This window comes from Colias croceus, chromosome 27, assembly GCF_905220415.1.
Source record: "Colias croceus chromosome 27, ilColCroc2.1".
Classification (NCBI taxonomy): Eukaryota; Metazoa; Arthropoda; class Insecta; order Lepidoptera; family Pieridae; genus Colias; species Colias croceus.
In genome coordinates this window covers 1,696,677-1,720,634 of record NC_059563.1, presented here as the reverse complement: position 1 = coordinate 1,720,634, position 23,958 = coordinate 1,696,677, and the positions used below count along the sequence as shown (strand labels likewise).

The window sequence follows — 23,958 nt, the reverse complement described above, 5'->3', positions numbered from 1 at the left end:
ATTTATTGTATTTTTGTAAATGGCAATGACATAATCCGTCCTTGACGGATATGTGATGACAAGTGACAGTTGTATACGTACGAAGTAAACCACGAGACCACGAGTCCACTTCTGACTTCAGTTCAGTTAGTTCGATTAGGTCATTCTTTCGTGTAAGTGTTGTGCGTGGTTGTTTTGTTTACGTTATTTTACTCATTCGTATTCGTTTGCACATGTTTCCTTTTCAATTACCTATTTACCCCGTCGTTTTTTCGAACTGTATGTTAAATTTTAAGTTAAAAAACAGTATTCAAATAAAAAAATAAGAAACAAAAAAAAACATTAGTATTCAGAATAACGTTATGGTTCGATTGTCTAGTGAATTTTCGTTTGATTGTGTTTTTTAAACAAGTGATTAAAAGTATAGTGAACTGTATTTACTTTGCGATACTCGAAAAAGGTAAGTTTATTTTAATTTATGTGATAAAACTTATACAGTGAACTGTGAAGTCGTTAAAAAGTTGTTCGAGCAAGTAGGTATTATAGGTGGGCAAGAGATGTTTTTGCCTTTTTGGATTACCATTGCGAAATTCTTAGCTCTCCGGTACTTGACCTCGATACATACCATAAACAATATTAACATTTAAAATTTCTTTATACCTTTATTTAATATTCGATAGTCGATACAGTTCATCACTTTATAAAGTAAATAAGTTTTCGATTTTCGTTCTCACAAATTACAATTTTTTAAGTAGGTACTTGTACCCACTGAATTTATAATATGTACCTACAATGTCATGAAGTGTGTTAATGAGACATATAAAAAGTGCTAAGCAATGACTTGAATACTTTTTATTTACCTCAACAACTATTACCTTGATAACAGAATCAAATATGTATTGGCAAAATATTACAAAATTGTCTATTAATTCTATCTTATCTATTATAAACAAACTAATATAATCCTAGGTCATTATGAAAAAATTCAGATAAAGAAAGGAGAGAAGAAATATATTGGACAATTCATTCCTATTACAAAAACCCTCACAATAAAGAAAAAACCGTTCAAAAGATGTATTAGTAAATCAATACAAATTTCTTAATTTAAATATTGATCAAAGATAGTAATTAAAATGCTGTATTGCATAACAATTGCAATATAAATAATGAATGTCCGATAAAATGGCATAAAAAATTCCTACTTAAAAACTCAGTCATTGAATACCATTAATATTCTATCAGTTTATATCTCACTTTCATTTGTTTCCTGTTTAATCATTTCATATGTATAATGCTAATTTATGCATTACATTGAACGATTCTTCAATATAATTTGATAGCGCAAGTTGCAACCTTGGGCAAGGGACAGATATATTTCTTAAAACTATGCGAAACACACACACAAAAATTAAGAAGAATAAAGATTTATTTTTTTCTACGTATTTTTCCAGGATAAAAAGTATCCCATTTTATGCCCAGGATAATAATTAATAAGGTATAATTTTACCAAGTTTCATCGAAATCGAATGGTTAGTTTTCACGTGATGCCTGAACATACAGACAAACATTTTTTAATCACATATTTAGGTTCGGTATCGATCCAGTAACACCTGCTATTTATTTTTCAATATTTTCAATGTACAGAATTGACCCTTCTACAGATTTATTATATGTATGTATAGATGTTTCTTTGGTTGTTAGCAAGTTGGTGAACATTCATCTAAATGGTTAAAAAAGATATTTAGAAATTACAACCACTGTTATGCGTATTATAAATATGGTTTATTTGTTACTAGCTTACCGCCCGCGGCTTCGCCAGCTTTGTCCAAAACCTAATAAATTACATACTAAAACCATTGTCTTGAATCACTCTATCTATTCAAAAAAACCGCATTAAAATCCGTTGCGTAGTTTAAAAGATTTAAGCATACAAAGGGACATAGGACAGACTTTGTTTTATACTGTGTAGTGATATTGTCCATCCCAGTATTTGAAACAAGTTACAATGAGCTTGGACTCGGAAAGAAAGCGTTAGTCCTGTCATTGTCCAGTGACATGATTTAAAAAGCACATCTACCGATTTTCTTGACGGCTCCTTTCTGTAGATAGTGTTTCCTGGAATAAATATTATATTAGTATTACAAATGCAATATTTGTATTACCAGCTGTGCTTCGCACTTTTATCTACATTACTTCACTCCTAGTGAACTTAGCGTGATGATATTCAATGAAATTATTTTTAAAACAGGACCTGTGATTCCAGAGATTAACGCATTGTTTGTCTCACACTAAAAGGTTAACGATTTGACTAGAATACTCTGCATTATATCGTCAACATTGTTAAAAACGTGAATATTGCTTTAAAATAAATTGCTATAAATATATAGGTAAGCATTATTGTGTATTCAACACCAACCAATACTAGAAATACACGTGTTAACAGAATTTTATGTTTGTACACTGTTAACTTAACTAACTTAAACATATTTAATATTCTCTAAAATTTGTTTGTGTAAATCTGCAGGAAAGAGGTGTTTTACTGCCCATTAAAGATAAGCATCTTTTCATTGCAATCCCAATGCCTGATTAAAATAAATAAAATTATATAAGAAAGAAATGGATACATGCTTTTGCAGGTTTTGCTATCAAAAGCATGTATCCAATTCCTTAAATTATAGAAATGTCATATATAGAAGAACTTAATACATATTTCTAGTGCAAATGCTACAAATGCCTACAATTATACAAAGTTTAGCCGTTTACTGTGTAATGTTGTAAATGTTGGCCTAATGGGTCAATTAACCATCTCTGCTAGGTGTAGTTATAGTACTTCTGTATTTTTACTTTTTTTAAGAATAACAGTATGAGTCATTAAATCAGATCAATCTAAGTAGTTATATCTTATCTTACTAGATCTTACCAAGAAATGCTGCGTTGTTTATATTTTTCCGAAGAATCTGGCTGTTGACACATGGAAAATGTAAACAGATGCATTTAATAAATATCAAATATTAATAAACTACCTTCAAAATGAGGTTGAAACATTCATGTTTCAATGTTTTTATTATTTGTCAGTGATCTTTAAGCTAGCATGTACTGCATATATACCTCCATAGAACTCCTGTTTTACGTCGATATAAAATAAGATTGTTTTGCATCTTGCTTTTTCTATTTAGTACCTACATGACAAAAGGCACAAAACAATAATGTAGGTAATAATTAACATGCCCACATACAACCTTTGCACTTATCAATGAAAAACTGTTCAAATAACCTTTAAAACTTTACAAACATACAAACATCTCGTAATATTTGATCTCGTGACGTCATCACATCACACATAATGTGCGCTAACAGGCCCAATTGAGAGCAATGTTCTTGCCATCTGGTGAAATAGGACGATATTAAAACGTTAATGTATTATTTATCTGTGCCCATTATTTATGTGCTAGTTGGTTCTGGGAATAGGGTTAATTTTATTAGATAGCATTCCGCCTGCGGCTTCGCCCGCTTTGTCTAAAGACTAAAACCTTATGAAATGAAGTAAGTAAATTTATTTGTCCATTCATAATTTACAATTAATGTATAGCAGTGGGTACAAACTACTGAAATACTTGTTTCCTGGGACCCTTATAAAATATATGTTCAGATCTACCCTGAGAATCGCTCTATCTATTAAAAGAAACCGCATCAAAATCCGTAGCCAAGTTTTAAAGATTTAAGCAAACACGGGACAGAAAAAGAGACTTTCATTTTTTCATTCATACTATGTAGGTAGTGATTAAACAAAAGTATGGAAATCCATAAAAGGGCACAGTTACGCAAAGCATGCCCTTGGTTGATCAGCACCAACGGCTCAATGCAGTAGAAACGGTATGTGGGCTTAACATAAGCCTACGTAATTCTATACACCGAGACGAACTTGAAATTTGCAGTCATTCGATATGTTGCATGTAACGAAACCTCTGTACTTGTAATGATATTGGACACCGATATCACCAAGATTTTAACACTTGTTAAAAGCAGAAATTTTCAGCTAATACCTATCTGAGTGCAGTAGCATCATGTATGATCGACCGACGTAAAAATGGCCAAAAAATAGGGATTCAGAAATTATAGACATGTCGGATTACAGACGGCGACGGATAGGCCAGGGGCCAGTGTAACGCGTGCCTACTGTATTGTGGAATCTATATTGTATGTACAAAAAATATTTCAATTGTTCAGTTATAATTCACGATTCAAAGGTACGTTGTGTGTTATTAACATGGTCAGTGGTCACCACGTCAGCATATAGAAGATAACATTCTGCAATGTTAATATTTTGCTAATCGTGTTGGAATACGGGTGGCATCTAAATAATAGATTATGCTACGTGTGTTTATGTATTGACATTTACTAACATATGCATTATAAAATGAAAAAACGAACTACATATTATATGAAAGGATGCACAAAATATACCACTAATAACAATGTAATAAATAAATCAATTAAAATCAAGTGGATGACAATATTACAAGGGATGATAAAATGATTGATTAAAGATTTTGAATTGCATTATCAAATAATCAGGAATTAGTATCTCAATACATTGCCAAATTCTGATAAATCACGATAATTTGTATGCTACAAGCATTTCGGTCCTTTCTAAGAGATAAGCACTGGAAATGCAAAATTTTCAATTACAAGATCTTATAAGAAACAGACCAACAAAGTTAAGGGCATACAGCTTGCATGAACAAAATATCTCGTTTATTCATAACTAGTCATTGCTTACTTTCATCAACTACAACCATGTATGGCATGGCAACTTTTTGTTTGTACTTAACTGTGCTCGGTAAATTCGTCTTTTATTTAAGTTTATAAGATGACCTTATAATTTCTGGTAACTGTTCCGGGTGGGAGCTATTTATCGAAAGCAAATTCCTTTTATTGATGACGGGAAGCTTGAGCTAGAAGCTTTCCCTTGAGCTAGAAGCTTCGATTTCATGTTGAGTGAGAATTTGTGGAAAATAGCTAAAATAGGCTAACGAAAGGAAAGCTTTGTTTTAACTGCTGGTAACTTTTATAAGTTATCTCAAAGAAAAAAAAGAAGAAAATGTCTACAGTGTTGGGATGCTGCTAGTCTCAAACTACTAAATGAAGATCATAGGATAGCATAAGGAATGTGACTAGTTTAGTCACATTGCAAACAGAGATATCTTGCCAGTAGGCTAGGGTCACTAAACCAGAGTTATTTACTGTACACGTATTTATATCAGCGTTCTGACTAGTTATTGGACTCATTACAAATTCCTTAATAGCATTACATAGGAACTTGAATCAGATATAACTACTAATGGCATCAATGCATTCATTGACACGAGTAAAAGCGTACCATTTTAGAATTAATTGTCCAATGATATCATCATAGCAAGGTCCTTTAAAACATTATTGATATAGTTCTTATATGTATGATGTTAAGAACCAGAATCGAAAGTGGCATATTATGACTAAAGTACTTGTAGGCGTTAGAAAGCCAGAAATCGAGGGTTACCAAGAATTAAAAGTACGTCGGATGATCTTGTCACTTATAGTCTTTAAACTACTAATTATGTCTGTTTTAAATATAGAAGAAAGCATTGTATCAAACAATGAAGTACAATTTTAATGAAAGTTTGAACTGTCGAGCTTTTTAATATCTTACCGCACCAAGAATTACTGACTGGGTTTACCAATTCTATTAACTAATGTGTACTAATCAAGTTATATTATGCTGCCCGTATAATAATAAATTAGAGAAGAGAGCAAGTTTCAATTTAAGAGATTAAGTATTAAAAGGCCAATGTACCTATTCTACATATTATAATTTTATCTATAGGAAATTATTTTGGAAATTTAAAGGAATTCTCATTAAAATTGTACATAAATAAATAAATAAATAAAATAAAATTGGGTATTTTAATTAGTAATTTATAAGTTGGTACCACCAAAAGGAAAGGTGTTTTGGAAGGCTTTCGTGGGAACACAGGTCCAACACGCAGATACCCTTTCGACAGTTTTGATGTATTATAGTTAGAAGCTTTGTAAAAGTAAATCCACGTTTTTGTACGTTAAATTTCTTCAGTGTTCTTGGACTCCACTCAACCCACAAACATAGGAGAAAAACGCAGTCGTTATTCAGCAAGTTAATTACCATTTAATTGTGAACGGCTACGTACATAATTTCCCCGAGACAGGCTATCATTAAACCAGTTAATGATTCATTGGCCACGGTATTCTTGGTTCGTACGGAAGCGTTCCAACGATTGAATATAGCCCATGGCCTTAGTGTTTATGGATTGGATGTGACTGGTGACACTGGTTAGAGACCGTACTGACAAAATATAAGAAGATAGTGATGTTGTTTTTGTTAGTCTACAAACAATGAAGAGTAATTAAATAAGATCGCTTTGTCCTATCCAAGCTCAATAACTGTTTAACTTAAGGGTTATGTACTTTTCTAGAAACTTATCCTGGGATACCTCGAAGATGAAGTTTTATTAAATATCTACCTAATTTTGATTACATTTCGATAATTCGCTTTTGGAATAATAGCCGAACAAACATGGTTTTGAAATGAAAGAAACCGTACAAACTTCCAAGTGCATTAAATAAACAGCTGTTATTTTGACATTACAAAGAAAATAGACGAATATATTTGTAAAGATTTGAATAACAATAAGATGACGTAATAAATACAGTTTCAACAGTATTTTCCGTTATGCTTGATGAGCTAGTACTTGTATCCAAATATATCTAGTTACTTTACCTACTTATTATATATCAATGATATCTTATCTAAAATATTTACTTTATCGCTGTAAGATCTTAGTCACACCCATTGAGATGTTTTCTTGATATTATGTAGATTTTACTAGATGTTGACTTCTACACGTTCTATAAAAGGATACACGACAGCTAATGCACATTTAAAGTGAAATCAATCCATTATAATTCAATCGTGGTATGAATGAACAAGGAATGAACTATAGAGAAGCCATAGATACGTCTAGAACTGTTATTATTAAACTAGTCAAGCATCACGTAACATCAACTAGCAAAATCTCTAAAATCTAAGCTATAGAGGAGAATTATTAGTAGACTTAATGCTCCTCTTAATTGAAAATGTGGGCCAATAAAGAATTAAACATGAAAGGACCAATAAAAGCGTATTCAGATTGAGATTTTAGATTTTACGGCGCCATTACGTAACTGTCACTTGTGAGGGAACTCAATCTTTCAGGAAATAATAACTGTCTCGAGATCAGATACTCCTAAATTGCTCCTAAATAGGTTACCAGGAAAGTCAAGAATAATTTGATTTCCTCTGCGTGTGTATCTAAATATAGGTTTATGTTTTCGGCAAAAAGACTAATGGTAATGGTGGAGATACGTTTGATGTTGAGGATGTTTCTTTGTATGTGTTTTAATTAAAAGTTACCGGGAAAGATGGTTTTGGGTAAAGGTAAACTCTGATATCCTGCTATAGTATCTATATGTCTATATGATAGCTGAGCGTTGATGCGGTTTGTTATAATGATGCTGATCGTGAATATGATGGAATGTGATGTGTGATGATATTTAGAAGTACTTATGTACTGGTTGTGTTAGTAAATTTATAAGAGATTCGTCGTAGCCGTCGTGTTAATATGATTCAACTCAAGATGAAGTATTCAAAACTAAAGTAAAGAGACAGAATCTTCTTCATTTTTTTTTCTATCTGAATGTCGGTCACAGTAATGTACATGCAGCACATCGTATGTGAATGCTGCTTATATTATTATCTGATGAGATTGTCTTCTAATGAGGATAACCAAGTAACCGTCAGCAACACTATCCAACTTCCTACTTGATTTGCTTGACAAATTTTTTATCGGATCACACCAAAAAATTTACGCCAAAATTGAATCTGCGTTTTTCCCAACGATATCTTAGTTCTATGAAAGTGCCGCTATGTCAACAAGGAGTCACGAACTGTTGGATCGAATTGGGGAATTGAAAAGGTGAATAAAGTCTGGGAAAAATCTCGAACATTCGACATGGGTATTGGCTGAAAAATTCTATGGTCGTGCGCGGTAGTCGATTGAATGGATTATGGAATGACAATGCGCGCGAAAATTGTCATTGTGGGAAAAAAATTGGAACGGTTTTCTTAGTTTGTTTTTGATGTGTTTGTTCAATAAATGTTCTGTAGGTGTCTTTTGCTCGTACAAGCTTGAATATACCTATACCTATATATCTACATAGATAGGTGTACAGGTATTAAGTAGCAAATATTGCATAATCTATTCGCATACAAGTTAAAATGTTTTCGAAGACATCAGCGTCATCCATGTAAAATAATGTTCACTTCTGTATTATTATTTATTATCATCAACAACTCATTATGTTCCCACTGCAAGGATACGAGCCTCCTATGAGGCTACAGGCCACAATCTACCACGCTGGCCAAGTGCGGTTTGGTAGATTGAAATTTGCGGGCACTACATATATACGTATATATTTTTAAATCCAAACCAGTCATAAACGAACGAAAATTAGATTATCCAATTTTGCAGCCGTTCAGATACGCGCGTATACGGTGATTCATTTTTTTTTTATGTACAGTTTTAATATAGTAATTAGTATACCAGAATTATGTAACATTAGATCATAATTTATTATATTGCTAAAGCGCATTGAGTCTAGGTAATTTGTTAGATAACCGCAATCTATTCTGCGGTTGGTCCATACCTTGCGTGTGCGCAGATGATCTAGCTTACGTCATAACTCATCTATGTACATTAACTATTAAAGACTATATTGTGAGAAGTGTAGAGTGAACAGGTACCTTCTAGGAAAGCGCGTATACCATCTTAGACCACATCTCAGTTTAACATCAGGCGAGATTTTGGTCAAGCGCTTTTGTTTGTTTGTTCGAACGCGCTAATCTCGGGAACTACTGGTCCGATTTGAAAACATTCTTTCGGTGTTAGATAGCCCAGTTATCGATGAAGGCTATATTATAACATCTTGCTAAGTCCAATAGGAGCGGAGCCATGCGGGTGAAACCGCGAAGCGCAGCTAGTTCTCAATAAAAAAAGCTGTGATTATTTGGCTATGTTGTAAAGAAAGGAAGATGACAGATTACGTGTAGTGTGAGAGATTGGCTGTCATATTAAATTGAGAAAAGTTCATGTTTTTCACGGTAACTGAACATTATCGTTTTAATTTTAATTTATGAAGAAAATAATTGGAATCCTACTTACTGAAATATTATCGTAAGTTTTTTGCTAGCAGTTTTTTGTCGTTGTTCCATTATAGTTATTCTACTTATAATTATTAAATTTCATACAAATTTATGATTTTGTTAATCGGGGAAAATACCTTTGATTTCTTATCCTAAAAAGATCGAGGTTATTTTAACTAAGTACATAATATTATCACAGTATTACCATATTTCCTACAGTATGGCGACGAATGTACTTGTGCAGAGAAACGGAGGGGAACTGGCGGGGGGTCGGGCGACGCGGGCCGCTTAATGCAATCACGCTGAGTTTGCATTAACTATCGCGAAAGGACGACGCAGTCGTATTTTTTGTGTAATAATTTTATTATACATAGGTACTTACACATTATATTATGGCGCGCAAAAACTGTTCCGTTTACGGATGTATATCTACATTGAAATCCCAGAAGGAAACAATATTTCAGAAAGATTGTATTAATTGTATCTGTTGAATTAAAATCAAAGCTATGTATATGTTGTCCTCATTATTTTCTAATCAGATTGTACATCCCAATGCGAATGCATTACTTAGTTAAATGGTATAATGTACAATTAAGAACATCCAAAAATAAAGTGTCCACGTAAATAATATTTAGCAGTGCAATATCTGTAATTATATATTTATGAACAAATAATTGCATCAGATTTAATAATCGCAATTATTTTGAATGTACATATGAATAAATGATTTCATCATAATATTAATAATCACAATTGTTTTATTTCCCATTTGTTGCAACCCTAGCGTATTTTCGTGTGACAGCGTAAGTACCTACGCTGGCGGCGGCATCGCGCGACATCAAAGGCGTTTCCTTACTGTAGGAAATAATATTGTTATACTGTGATATTATGTTGTCTTATAAATATTAATTCATTGAAAACTTGATGGAATAATCTAGTAATCTACATAACATCAATGTATTTTAGTTATTACGGAGTAACGGACAGATTATTATAATTTTTTTAATGTCTATCAATGAATACAAATTATTCTCTAATAAAGATGTAAATTAAGACGTTTAACTTGTAATAGCATTATCTCTGTAGGTTTATTTAGACTGATCGTAAAAATAGCTGAAACTTTTTCAATTCGATGCGATCGCGATGGTACGAATTGGTTATTTTTGAAAATTATTTTTTTTTCCTACAGTTGAATGATGCACTTGTGTTGACAATATGAGAAGGTTAAATTACATCAAGATCTGTTGAGCTATTGAAAGGTAATCTACCTATATATATATAAAATCTATATATACTGATATAGTGATCTATCAACGCACAGCTCAAACCACTGGACGTATCGGGCGGAAATTTGGCATACAGGTAGATGTCATAACGTAGGCATCCGCTAAGAAAGGATTTCCCAAAATTCTTGCGGGAACGGGGAAAAACGGGGATGCACGTACAAAGTCGTGGGCGGAAGCTAGTAAATTAATAATTTCTTAACGTGTGCAATTTCATTTAATAATGTAAATCTGTTATTGTAAAAGGACTAATTCTTAAGTAGAAGCACACCCCGGACACTCCATACAAAATTATCGTTTTGACAGTCACACTGTAGAGACTGCAAATGTGTGTGTTAACGCTTTATGGTTGGCACATTTATGACTAGCGTAAAAAGCGTTTTTCTGATGAAATACATCTGTAAACAGCACAATATATAACCATTTTCTTCGAAAAACGATAATCACAAATCCAAAATAATAAAATGCGTATCGTCCTTGCAGGAAAATACGGACCATTTTCAGGCTGATCGTGCGGGGTGAGGTAAGTGTTTAATTTTGGCGGGAGGCGGAGAGTGTCCGTTCTGTAGCGTTTAGCTACTATTATGTATTCTGTGGTAGAAGTTAAGAAAATACAGACACCATTCGTACTTTACTGATGCTTAAATTACGAAATAAATTTACATAAATTACCAATTACTTATTTCCGAGAACAAAGCAGACTTCACAATTTTAATTAAAATAGTTAAGAAATAGGTATAAAATTGATGATAAATGTTCGCTAAAACTTACAAGTCGTAAACATTAACCTATAGTTATAAACAATCAACATAGTTTCTAAGAAACGATTGTAAAAGCTTCGATGCATAATATATTCATTCATTAATTACATCATAGAATAGGAATGTTGACGAAACATATAGTATACTAGCTGTTCCCCGCGGTTTCACCCGCGTGGCTCAGCTCCTGTTTGTCTTAGCGTGATGATATATAGCCTATAGCCTTCCTCGATAAATGAGCTATCTAACTCCGAAAGAATTTTACAAATCGAACCAGTAGTTCCCGAGATTGGCGCGTTCAAACAAACAAACTCTTCAGCTTTATAATATTAGTATAGATTTCGCCATTCTGATAGTATCCGATATGGTCTAGTGGCTAGGATACCTGGCTCTCACCCAGGAGGCTCGGGTTCGATTCCCGGTATCGGAAATTCCTTTTTTATTTTTATTCAATAAAATTGTGGGAGAATTCATAATTATTTTTTTTTAATTTCCCGGTTTGTTGTTCGTAATTTCGTCATACTTTTTTTGCTACCACTTTTGTGTAGTAGTAACTAGTAATGCCAAATCTCTCTGAAACTAAGAATTTTGAATCACGATATATTTTTTTATACATTAGATAAATACAGGTTTAGGTAAATAAATATATGTATGTATAGCCAACTGCAAAGCCTTATAAATACCTATAGGACAATTTTGTAAATACATAGTTATTTCTTCTGACCCAATTACTTTTTAGTTTAACCTTAGTTTAACCCATTGAGCACCGAGCGGCCCAATCGGAACACGACACAATAGATTTTCTATTGTGTCTGTGATTCCGGGGTCCGGGGGCTGAGTTATTTAAAATGATTTCTTCTCATCAATGTCTTCAAAGACGTAGTTAGAATATTCCATAACAAATATGCCTCAGTTGCTGGATGCTGTAGATAAGATAGTGTTGTGTGTTCTACCTAGATATCATATTGCAAAACTATTCCACGTGTCAAGATATTTACATGTGACTAGTTGTTTCACGCGGGTGCGTCTGTGTCTTTAAATTTACACTAATATTATAAAGAGGAAAACTTTGTTTGTTTGATTGTAATGAATAGGCTCATAAACTACTGGACCGATTTTAAAAATTCTTTCACCATTCGAAAGCTACATTATCCACGAGTAATATAGGCTATATAATTATTATCACGCTAAGACCAACAGGAGCGGAGCCACGCGGGTGAAACCGCGCGGCACAGCTAGTTAGGTCATATGTAGGTGTTGATGAAAATCTTTTCGTTTCATTGTGCTTTTTTCGTAATAAAAATGTGAAAATGGTAAAATAATATTTAAATTGTATCTAATACAGGAATTATAAAATAATACAAATGATTTTATTTTGAACAATACCTAGTCTTTTATAAACATTTTGAAAATGTTTAAAATGAAACTCTCAACTTTAATCAAAGTTCAAAGCTTTGAAAATGAATGAGATGAGCTCTTTCATTTTTATTATAAAAATGTGATATTTATATTGTGAAAAACAAACTGTTATTTTCTCCCTCTAACATAAGTATAAGGTGAATATTATCCTACTTCCATAAGTCCGTAGTAATAGATAAACAATCGTACGAACAGTCTATAGAAATTGTGAGAATAGAATGGTCGTTACGATTATACGCCATAAAAAATAATGACACATAATAGCGAAAACGACGGAGTATGGACGCAACGCATGTATAATCTGTAAATTGGTTACATTATCGGTAATGGCTGATCACTTTCTAATGCAGTTGAGAGTAGACCTTTACGAAACGTGGTATTTGAGTATGGATATGGTAGTGTTATGTATGCAACTGATGATGAATATGATGAAAAATATGAGAGGCAAATTAATACAAGCAAAAACGGATATAAATTGCGATGTGTATGAAAGAAAAAAAACCGGCCAAGTGCGAGTCGGGCTCGCGCACAAAGGGTTCCGTAGCAGCAAATATAATAAACTTATTATGTCAATTTATACACCTGGTGAATGGAGCCTAAACTCTCCCGATATTTTGCCTTGTAGTTTTATGTATATATAACTTAACCAAAATTACAGTTAAATCAACCTATCTCAAAAACTATAAGAGATACTTTGATCAAACCAAAAATCGTTGAAAGAGTTAATTAGCATGCATCACCTCTATTTTTTTTAGAATTTTATACCCCGTAGTTATAAAAATAGAGGGGGGGGGACATACTTTTTACGACTTTGAGAGCTGATATCTCAAAAACCGTTCACTTTAAGAAAAATGTTTTTTAGAAAACTTTATATCATTTTAAAAGACCTTTCCATTGATACCCCACACGGGTATGTACATCGAAAAAAAAAATTTCATCCCTCAGTTACATGTATGGGGGGCCCCACCCCCAATTCTTTTTTTTACTATTTAGTGTCATATTTTTGTAGCGGTTCATACAACACATATTCCCATCAAATTTCATCACTGTAGTACTTATAGTTTCCGAGTAAATCGGCTGTGACAGACGGACAGACGGACAGACGGACATGACGAAACTATAAGGGTTCCGTTTTTGCCATTTTGGCTACGGAACCCTAAAAAACGACGTGTGGCACTCAGGGACTGCCGCGGTAAAGCTATTGCATGCTATGCCTTCAAGCCACACCTCCGCCCGTCGGAGTGGGGAGCGTGAGGTTTTTTCGTTACGGAATTTCTTGATTCGGTCCCCGCGCTCAAGGCCCGCGATAGAAGCTGTGCAATAGCTTAAGGCTGCAGTCTAGCAAAATTGCGTTTTCAACAAGTTATTTGACAATTTTTTCCCGGCTATTGAAATGATAAACTGAATTTTTTTTTCTTGTTTATCAATTAGTGTTATATACGCAATGCGCATGAATTTTTTCACATTTATAAAGTTACTTTATGTTACCTTAATCAGGCCTTCAAGATAAGTCTCTTTCCCCCAAAGACATTTCGAGCTAAGTTTGTGCACTCACTACGTTGCAACCGATTACAATTTATACAATTTGATCAGCGCATTATTATCCTTATATAGTCGTTATTAAAATCTGCTGAATACAATTGCCGAAAAACTTATGATTTTCCTAATTAGAACGTTATAAATTCATTAAATTTCCCATTTTTTGCCTTACAAAAACTATTGATAATTATACTGCTAAAAGTTATTTTTCCCATTAATTTATTCGAGTTGAATGAGTATTAAACCTTTAAAAAATTTTTTTTTTAATTTTGATAATTCTTTAAATATTAAAAAAATATTTAAAATAAGTAGGAAAAATCCTAGCGAATTTCTTTAGTCGCGCTCCTTGGGCCGGAGCGTTCTGACGTGTGCTCTACGCTCGATTTTCCTTCATACCGAAGTGAAAGTTGCTCTACTTCATTAAATTTAATATTTTTGTTAATTGATTATTTTTATCTTAGTTTTGTGCAAATATTCGTATTTTTAAACATTTGATTTCGATATGGAAAATAAACGAAAAAAATATGCGTGTAACTACTAGAAAAAAAATTATCTTCGAACATAAAGTTAATGAAACCAAAGGTGATTGGCAAAAATTTCGTTATTTTACGGGGTGTCAGTAAAGGGATGTATATTTCTTTAAAACTAAAGTAAGCTCATAAATTTTCTTATAATATAATTTTTTTTTGAAGTTCCAAAAATGTTTATTTTTCGTTTGAGAAATACGAAACATAATATAAACTTGTATTGAGAACTTGAACTTGGGACATACGGGAAAAATGATTTGTTTACTCCAAAATTCCAAATATGTCGAGGTGTTTTAATTTTTTCTTCTAGTCATTTTGAACGTAGCGGCATGTTATTTGATTATTAATTTTGTAACTTAAATACAGGATGTTGGTTTTATATTCTGATCTTACAGACGCGCTGACAAATTTAGTCTACCATTTCTAGTTTAGACCTCTAAGTACCAATATTAAAACGAATGGATTATCATCACATCATCAAAACTCAGATGTAATGGAAGATCACAATAACATAGAAAATTCAATAGGTGTTGAGAACTAAACAAACACAAGTAACAGAGACGCGAAGAATAAAAAACGATAATTCGTTGATGCTTTCCCTTTTCGACGTATTGTTAGGGTACATCACCAATCTGCAAAAAATAAAACTGATGATTCCCAATTGCTGATTAAAAATGAAAAACAAATAATCGACAACAGTGGTGAAAATTTGCTGATCACAATGAAACATCCTTCAGTGGTAGCAGATTTACTCATTTAAAATGTAAAGGAGAGGAGGACAGGAAAACATTATGAATGCAAAAACACTGTATTCATCAACAAAATTACTTAAACTCTCACAAATCTACGCATATTCCACATGCATCCTTATAAAAAAAATAACAACAAACGCAACAAAATCAAACTTACAGCTACATAAAAAATCAACAAAGTATAACCTGAGAAGCCAAAATAATTTACAACCTATCTCAACTCGAACTAACTACGGGAAAAAAACCATACTCTTTGAAGGAGCACAAATGTTTAATAAATTGCCAAACAAGTTAAAAAATTGTGAAAGTCTCAATGTATTTAAAAAATTACTTAAAAATCACATTTACTGTAATTTATAATAGTAAAGTAGAATTTATGCTTATTTTGTATAAATATTACATGATATTAACTAAAACTAGAGAAATAAGTTAATTTAACTTAAGATAGCATGTAACTCATTTTAAGTGAACAAACTGTTCTTATGAGTAATAAAGTCTTTAAACCTAATGTGGATGGTGGATTGTATACAGGGTGTAATCGATAAGTATATGCAGGCGATTATGACGTTATTATTGCAGGTATCAAAAAACTTAAAACTGATACCGAAATTACTTTACCTAATGAGCAAAATGACAATTATAACTTTTTAAAAGTATAACGAGAAATATCTAAAAAAATTACTTTATATGTACATTCCCATATCAAGAAGGGAAAATGGGACTAGTAAGTAGAAGTTAAATGTCTAATTCCGGCCAAATACATGAATGCGGAAGATGCGGTTAAAAATAAAAAATTTAATATTTGAAATACAATGCAAAAAAATAACACTTTTGTCATAGATAAGAAACATGACTATTTTTTCCAAATTCAGGGACAACTAAACGTTGCAGAAGCAGAAGCCTGCTTATTTGCTGTTTGGACTGGAGTGAATCATAATCGTCTAATATTAATTTAGTGAGAAACGTCTTCCCAGTTCAAAATGGAGAAATAAACCATCCACGCGAACACCGACATCCACGCGGACGGAGTCGCGGGCGGAAGCTAGTCAAAAATAAATATCTTTTGTTTTCATTTGCGCATTTTTCTATTTTATAATTTTTTACACAAACATTACATTTTTTTTATGATATACAAAATTTGATAGAACGTATTCGCAAATTTTGTGTACTGATAAAAAGAATCACCCGGTGTAATTTTCACGAAAATTGTTTCAAATTGTCATTTTAGGTACTTATTACGAATATTAAATTATGCATACGAATGATTTAATTTTTAAAAATTAAGTGGAGCAACTTTCCCTTAGTACATTTGTATTATTTACATATAGGATGACAGGATGCATTTGTTTGCACTACTAGACCAAACCCTTAAAACGCCTAATCTGTAGAGAAAATCGATCAATGAAAGACAATACTCATCACTACAGAGTTTAAAACAAAGTCACTTTCTATGTAGGTATGCTTAAATCTTTAAAACTACGCAACGAATTGTTATGCGGTTTTATTTTAGAGTGATTCAAGAGGAAGGTTTTTTAGTATATAATTTATTAGGTTTTAGACAAGGCGGGCGAAGCCGCGGGCGGAAAGCTAGTATTCTATAAACATATTGTATGTGTAATGTGCCCTATTCCTATACCAATATCTATAAAAAATATAATATTACTAGCTTTCCGCCCGCGGCTTCGCCCGCGTTTTCAAAGAAAAACCCGCATAGTTCCCGTTCCCGAAGGATTTCCGGGATAAAACCTATCTTATCTCTCAAGTTGGATCAAACTACACATGGTGTGCGAATTTTATTATAATCGGTTAAGTGGTTTAGGACTCCATTGAGGACAAACATTGTGACACGAGATTTATATATATTAAGAATGTCGTAAGATTTTCGACATAGACGCCATCCTACTAAAATCTTTACGACAGAACAAATTTGAAAAAAGATAAGGCAAAAAATTTGACCTCCTTTTAATAAGGTTACAGATTTACGATTCCCCGTATTGTAATACAAGACAGGATTAAATAAGGTTATTTAAGATCTACATTTAGGTCTAAAATATAGGCTATTTGCTGGCATTTAGGTTTATAGATCGTTTAACCTGGACTGGATTTAATGTTTATAACGGGTTCAATAGAATGTAATTTTTATTGTATAATATGTTACAGGAAATGTATGTAATCCGTCATTGTATACAATTCCTAGGAAATGTATACAATTCCTATAATCGTACGGAAATGTGTGAAATAAAATAATAATTTGTATAAAATAATTTCGGTTGGACTAAAGCAAAGGGGGCGCAGGACTTAAAAAAATTTTGATGGAGTTGGTGTCAATATAACACCTATTTATTATTGTTTTATCGTAAAGATTACGCTTATATAAGCATGTTTTATAGGAACAACTTTTCTCTAAAATCAAAAATAGCCGCGATATTCGCCCTCAAAGTTAGGTTAGGTTAGCCGTTAGGTTAGGTTAGGTTTGTTAAAAAAAAAACTACACAGAAATAGGAGCCCCGCGAAGCGGGGCTCCGTCGACGAAGATCGAACGATCGAAGATAATAATATGAACATAATATTTTTACAATTTTACGGTATGACTGTTACCCGATTGTATCAATAAGAGCTATAATAATAAAAAAATAACAACGTGTTTTATCACAGAAAGCATTTACTTTACACATTTCCTAATACGATATAGGAATTGTATACAATTCCTAGGAAGATTATACATTTCCTAGGATATGCATGCATTAAATAGTTTTTTAAACAATATTTTATACATTTCCTAAATGGTATCGGAATTGTACACATTTCCTAGGAATTGTATACAATTCCTTGATTTCATACATTTCCGGTAACATATATATACATATAATTATACTGTAAAATATTACGTTTAGCATATAATTATGATTGATTAAAAATATTAAATGGTCGTCTTCTCGTTTCTCTAGGAACTATAGATAATATTATAAAGCTGAAGAGTTTGTTTCTTTGCTTGAATGTGCTTATCTCAGGAACCATAGTGCGATTTGAATTATTCTTTTCATTGTTATTTATTTATTGATTGAGGTCAAAGACAAACAAAGTAAGTTTTAGTATATAGTTTAAGTTCAAAGTATAGTTATTGCAGTAAAATTTTTGCCTTGTAAATGGATTTTCATGTATTTTAATGATCACACACCCATAATCTTAGAGCAAAGCCCATAATCGACCTTCTGCCTAGTTTTTTAAATGATTAATTTGATGCAATGCATATATTTAGAAAGTATCAAAAACCTATAAATTATTTACTTACTCTATATAATTAAAACAAAACATTTTTCCATTTATTAACCGTTAAACGATGTCTATAATCAGATTACTCGTTAGCGGACAAACCCGGGTGTAAAGGTCATGTGTGAGCGGCCTATTAGTTAAATGTGATACTATTTGGCTTAGTACGATTCATTTGAGTGTAGGGTAAAGGTCCTTGTTTGGGTCCTCTTCACAATAGGCAGTGTAGGGCGAGTAGAGGCAATCACGATAGTATAGAAGGACTATATGTAATTTTAGGTGTTTATTTATAATCGCTGTAATTGCGGCAAACATCGACGATCATTTGTTGGGCCAACGCTGACCATTGTGAAAAGCGATGCGTGTTTGCAAGAGAATAAATATTTACAGAACGGCTTAAAATAACTAGAAAATAGAGAATGAATAAATTAAATCTAGTTAGATTTATTGAAATCATGTCAATGACATTTACGTATTTGTAATGTAAATGCCAAGCTAATTTATCAATTAATGATTGCGTATTTTGAAAAAACGCAAACATTATTATATTTGAAGATCTTGGATTTAAGCCCATAATTATTTATATTGATTTGGAATTCTCTTTATTCTAGATATTATTATTTATTACATCTCCATTATTTATTTTTTGTTTATGATTATCTATATCTAAACAATAAGAAAAGCAGACGCATTCATACTATAGCCTATTCATTCATATAAAATTCTCGATGCGCATTGTTTTTTTTAAATATTTACTTGTATTGATTTTCTTATAGATGTAGTCCTGAGTCCACCATAAGACGATTTACCCTACGCAGCCATTACGAGTCGCTTATAATCAATCGAGTTGGCTTTCGAAGAAATGTTTCAAGTATTTCTTTGTAAGCTTTTTATGTTATTGTTATTAGAATTATCTACTCAAATATTTTAGAATTTAGATAGGTGTAACTAATAAATAGGAGCGAGGTTTTAAATATGGGACTTTTGTTGATTTCTCGATGAATATAATATTCAAGTGAATTATATAAAACTAGCTGTTCCCCGCGGTTTCACCCACATTGCTCCGCTCCTGTTGGCCTTAGCATGATGATATATAGCCTATAGCCTTCCTCGATAAATGGGCTATCCTAACACAAAAGAATTTTTCAAATCGGACCAGTAGTTCCCGAGATTAGCGCGTTCAAACAAACAAACTCTTCAGCTTTATAATATAAGTATAGATTTATCTAAATATCAACTAAGTAAATGTGCTGTTTTAATAAAATCTTTAAAATATAAATTAAAAAGTGGGTTATTTCTTTTAGTAACTATACTTAACTTGATCGTACTATCATATATACATAATAAAAAATAACTAATCATCGTCACCTACATACGTCAATCATGATTCATGACCTCATCAAGTAATGTTGTTTGTAAGCTGCGTCGGCGCACACGTGCGTTCAAATTTTATGTTCCTTTTGATGTTTCAAAGTTTTTTTTCTTAATTTTGTATTATATCGTTGTTAGAGAGAGAACTGAGAAGTACTGGGTTAAATTAAAAGTTAAGTACGGGATGAGGAAAATACGTAATAGGTATGTGAAACAGGCATATTATTAAGTATTGTACATAGTATAAAATTAGCGGTTAAGTGTTTAAAATTACCGACGAGACGACACACTACCGTCTACATCGCATAAAATGTTAAAAAATAATGGTCTGTTAATATTTGAAGATGCCATTTATATAACACACACACATATTACAGTAAAAATGGTAATTACAATTAGTAATTAGCTGTTATAATTTCAAGACCACATAACAAGTTACAACACATATGTGTACATACCGTATGATAAATATAATTAGCACTTAATATTTGAAGATCATATTACATTTACAACACCTATGCGTATGAAATTCATCTCGCAGCACAGATAAGGCATGGTAATGAACCGTAATAGATGCTTTCGTAATTCGACCCACAAACGAGTGTCTGAGACTGTACTATGAATGTATGGAGTTAATTAAGTTCGGCTGATGTGCGTGGGGCGGGCGGAACGCGGCGTTTATTTTGGTGTAAATGTGTGACTTGAAACAGCAAAATTGTTGATAAAAAAACATTGAGTTTGACAATAGTTTGCATTATATGCATGCAATAAATATGGTAATAATAATAGATTGTTGTTAAAATAAGTCAATATAATATTATTATATTAATTAATCAATAGTCATATTTCCAACTACTGGTTTAACTTTAAACGTGTAAATTCGTCGTGTGTAAAGCGCCTTATGTTTATCTCGATGAGATTCACTTCGATAACAAAGTATAAACGTAATTAGTGCTGCATTTTTAATGAAGAATCACTACTACACTATGCATTATTGCTAAAATATGTATTGTTGTACTTAATAAATATTAACCTTAGCTAAAATGTTCAAAACATACATATTAGATAATTTTTTTTTTCGAAAACTTGATTTATCATAGCTTTGTTTAGGGATTAAAATATTTCCTACTTAAAAAGTAAGCAAATTATACGTATTATATGCGTATTATATATTATCACAGATAATACTTTACTAACTAGTAATATTATATAAAAATAATTCTATACTAATGGAATGCGCATACAAGGAAAAGCAAATTGTTAAGGCTAAAACGCTTTTGGTAAATAAATCAGTGTTGTGTTTTAAATGACGTTAACACGCACTCTTTTAAATTCATAACATGATTGTGTGTGTGTGGTGCAAAGGACATGCTTTAGCGATAACACTTTTCCTGATATTAGTTCTCGTACATACATTTGAAAGTATTATATGGGTGTATGTTTGTTATTTTATCACGTAAAAATTTTGAAAAGATAGTGATAAGTGATGAAAATAAATACCTATAGATAATAGTTAGGAATAGCACGTAGGTAGGATATTAGTACATATTATGCTATTTATGTAGAAATCAGATCATACATATATTATATGAGTGCTTTTATTTTATCTCGAGGATCAACTATGGACAAAATAATCTATTTGCCTAGTCGTATAGTTGAACTTGTAAATCTTGGTGAAATTACAATTTGATAAAATCGCTTCATCCTATACCTTGAAACAGTAATGTCTTCTGTACTTACTCATGTTATATCGAACTGAGGTGACAGACAAACGAACCCGAGGACAATTCACGTACAAAGGTGGAATTTAAATTGCTAATGGTTGTGCAAACTATGACGTCATAGTGTATGGTAAATATTATTTGCTATTGGTATGTTTGGGTTTTTAGCTGTCTGTGTTTGTAATTCGAAATTTACGGTTCTTTTCCTTATAATTATAGGAAACTAGATTTCCGCCCGAGGCTTCGCCCGCTCTGTCTAAAACCTAATAAGTTATACATATATACTAAAACCTTCCTCTTCAAATTCCATTCTGTAGTTTAAAAGATTTCAGTATACATAGGAACATAGGGACCCGGACAGAGAAAGCGTTTGTTTGTTTGCGCTAATCTCAGGAACTACTGGTCCGATTTGAAAAATTCTTTCGTTGTTAGATAGCCCATTTATCGAGGAAGGCTATAGGTTATATTATATCATCACGCTAAGACCAACAGGAGCGGAGCACTGCGGGTAAAAGCGCAGGGCACAGCTAGTCTGTTTATAAAATGCACATTTTTGTATATTATTGTATATTATTAATTAATATATATGTATATTATTGTATATATACCATTTTTATTATTTATATTGTATGTAATGCTTAATTTATTTATAGAATTGGCGCCAAGTCGCGTTCTAGCATACATTCCTTACCAATCAGGGTTGCCTGGAAGAGATTGCTTTTGAGCAATAAGGCCGCCTTTTAGTACGTATTTGCCGTGTGTTTTCATTGTATTTAATTATAGTTTATCTTATTTATGTTGGTATATTATGTACAATAAAGAATAAAATAAATAAATAAATTTTTGTACCAGGAAAAGAGCTAAGAATGTACGCTAGACAGAACAGTTGAACTATTTGCGCGTCTAAACAATCAATTAGGGATATATACATTGCATCTCAAAGTGGAACAACCTTGGTTTATATTTGAGTCAGAGTAATGGTCAAATAGTTTGTTTGTGTGTATGTATAATGTATGTTGATCAAGATGCATTAGACCGGTCTATTTATGTTTTGATTTTGTGAAGTTTAGATACTCAAATTTCGACGGACCGAAGGACGTTTTTTAAAAAGACAAGATTTAATTTAAACGTCTTTAATATGTGCTCTCTACATCCAGAATGAAAACTTAAACTATAAACTTATCGTTAAACAAAAATGCAACGCTGCAATCTATGTTCTAAGAAATACAAAATGCATTAAGGCGATGCAGGGTGGCCGTAGTTATGCTGCGTTAACAAATACGATATCACATGCATGTACTGCGGGTTGCCCCGACATAACTCCTCCATCCTCAGTTTCAAGAAAATCTGAAGGATTTTCTTGAATACATATTTTTCTTAATTTAGACTTAATTACTACCACAATTACAATTATAATTACGATTAATACAAAAGTTATAATGTTAATCACTCCGACGGCACTATTCACTGTACTACTAAACTGGTTTTCACTATTTTCACTATTTTCAATTAAATGCCTAAGCATATTTATGTCAGTTAAATTTGCACCCTTCAGGTTAACAGGCTTCCTGTCGGTCGGGAAGTTCATCAAATTTGGTAATATAATTTTTGGTAAACTTGGGTATATAATATCAATTCCATTTACTTCATATTTCTTTAGCGTTATATCTCCGATTTTCACGTAACAGCCAGTCTCGTCTAACGTCAATAAATAGGTACCATGAAGGAATTCTTGGGTTACCTCGTTTTCACAGACCTTGGTAAGTACTGTTTCCACATTTACGTATAGTATCCATCTATTTGGCAGAACATTGTCGATTTTCACGTCATCTATAGAAATGGGAATCGGCTGACAACTGGAAACATTTGTAGATAGCCGCAAAAGATCAGCTAAACAATCGTCTTTATATAATGTTGATGTCAGTATTTCCGGGCATAGGAACCGGTCTTCATCTATTTCTTTGCATGGTTGTGAAAGTGGCATGGTTTTCAACCCCTTCACAAGGACATATGGGTATTTGGGTAGGATAAGGGAAGTCTGACCTTTTTCTTCGTTAAATATAGGTAAAGGTATTATTTTAAAATA

The 23,958-nt window shown here is 32.3% G+C and overlaps 1 protein-coding gene and 1 non-coding gene across 3 annotated transcripts in view; both read left to right on the top strand.

Annotated features, from left to right (window-relative positions):
• The first annotated feature begins 130 nt into the window (after nucleotides 1–130).
• Nucleotides 131–23,958, top strand: part of LOC123703890 (uncharacterized protein PF11_0213) — an 82,031-nt gene continuing 58,203 nt past the window's right edge. Inside the window, exons 1-2 of one of the 2 annotated variants that reach the window (XM_045652077.1) lie at nucleotides 131–439; nucleotides 10,999–11,038. The gene's annotated coding sequence lies outside the window, so the exon portion shown is untranslated. The remainder of the gene's footprint in view (nucleotides 440–10,998; nucleotides 11,039–23,958) is intronic. The other variant, XM_045652075.1, reaches the window with a different exon arrangement.
• Trnae-cuc lies at nucleotides 11,632–11,703 on the top strand. The gene has a single exon. It is a non-coding gene; the product is annotated as a tRNA-Glu (tRNA).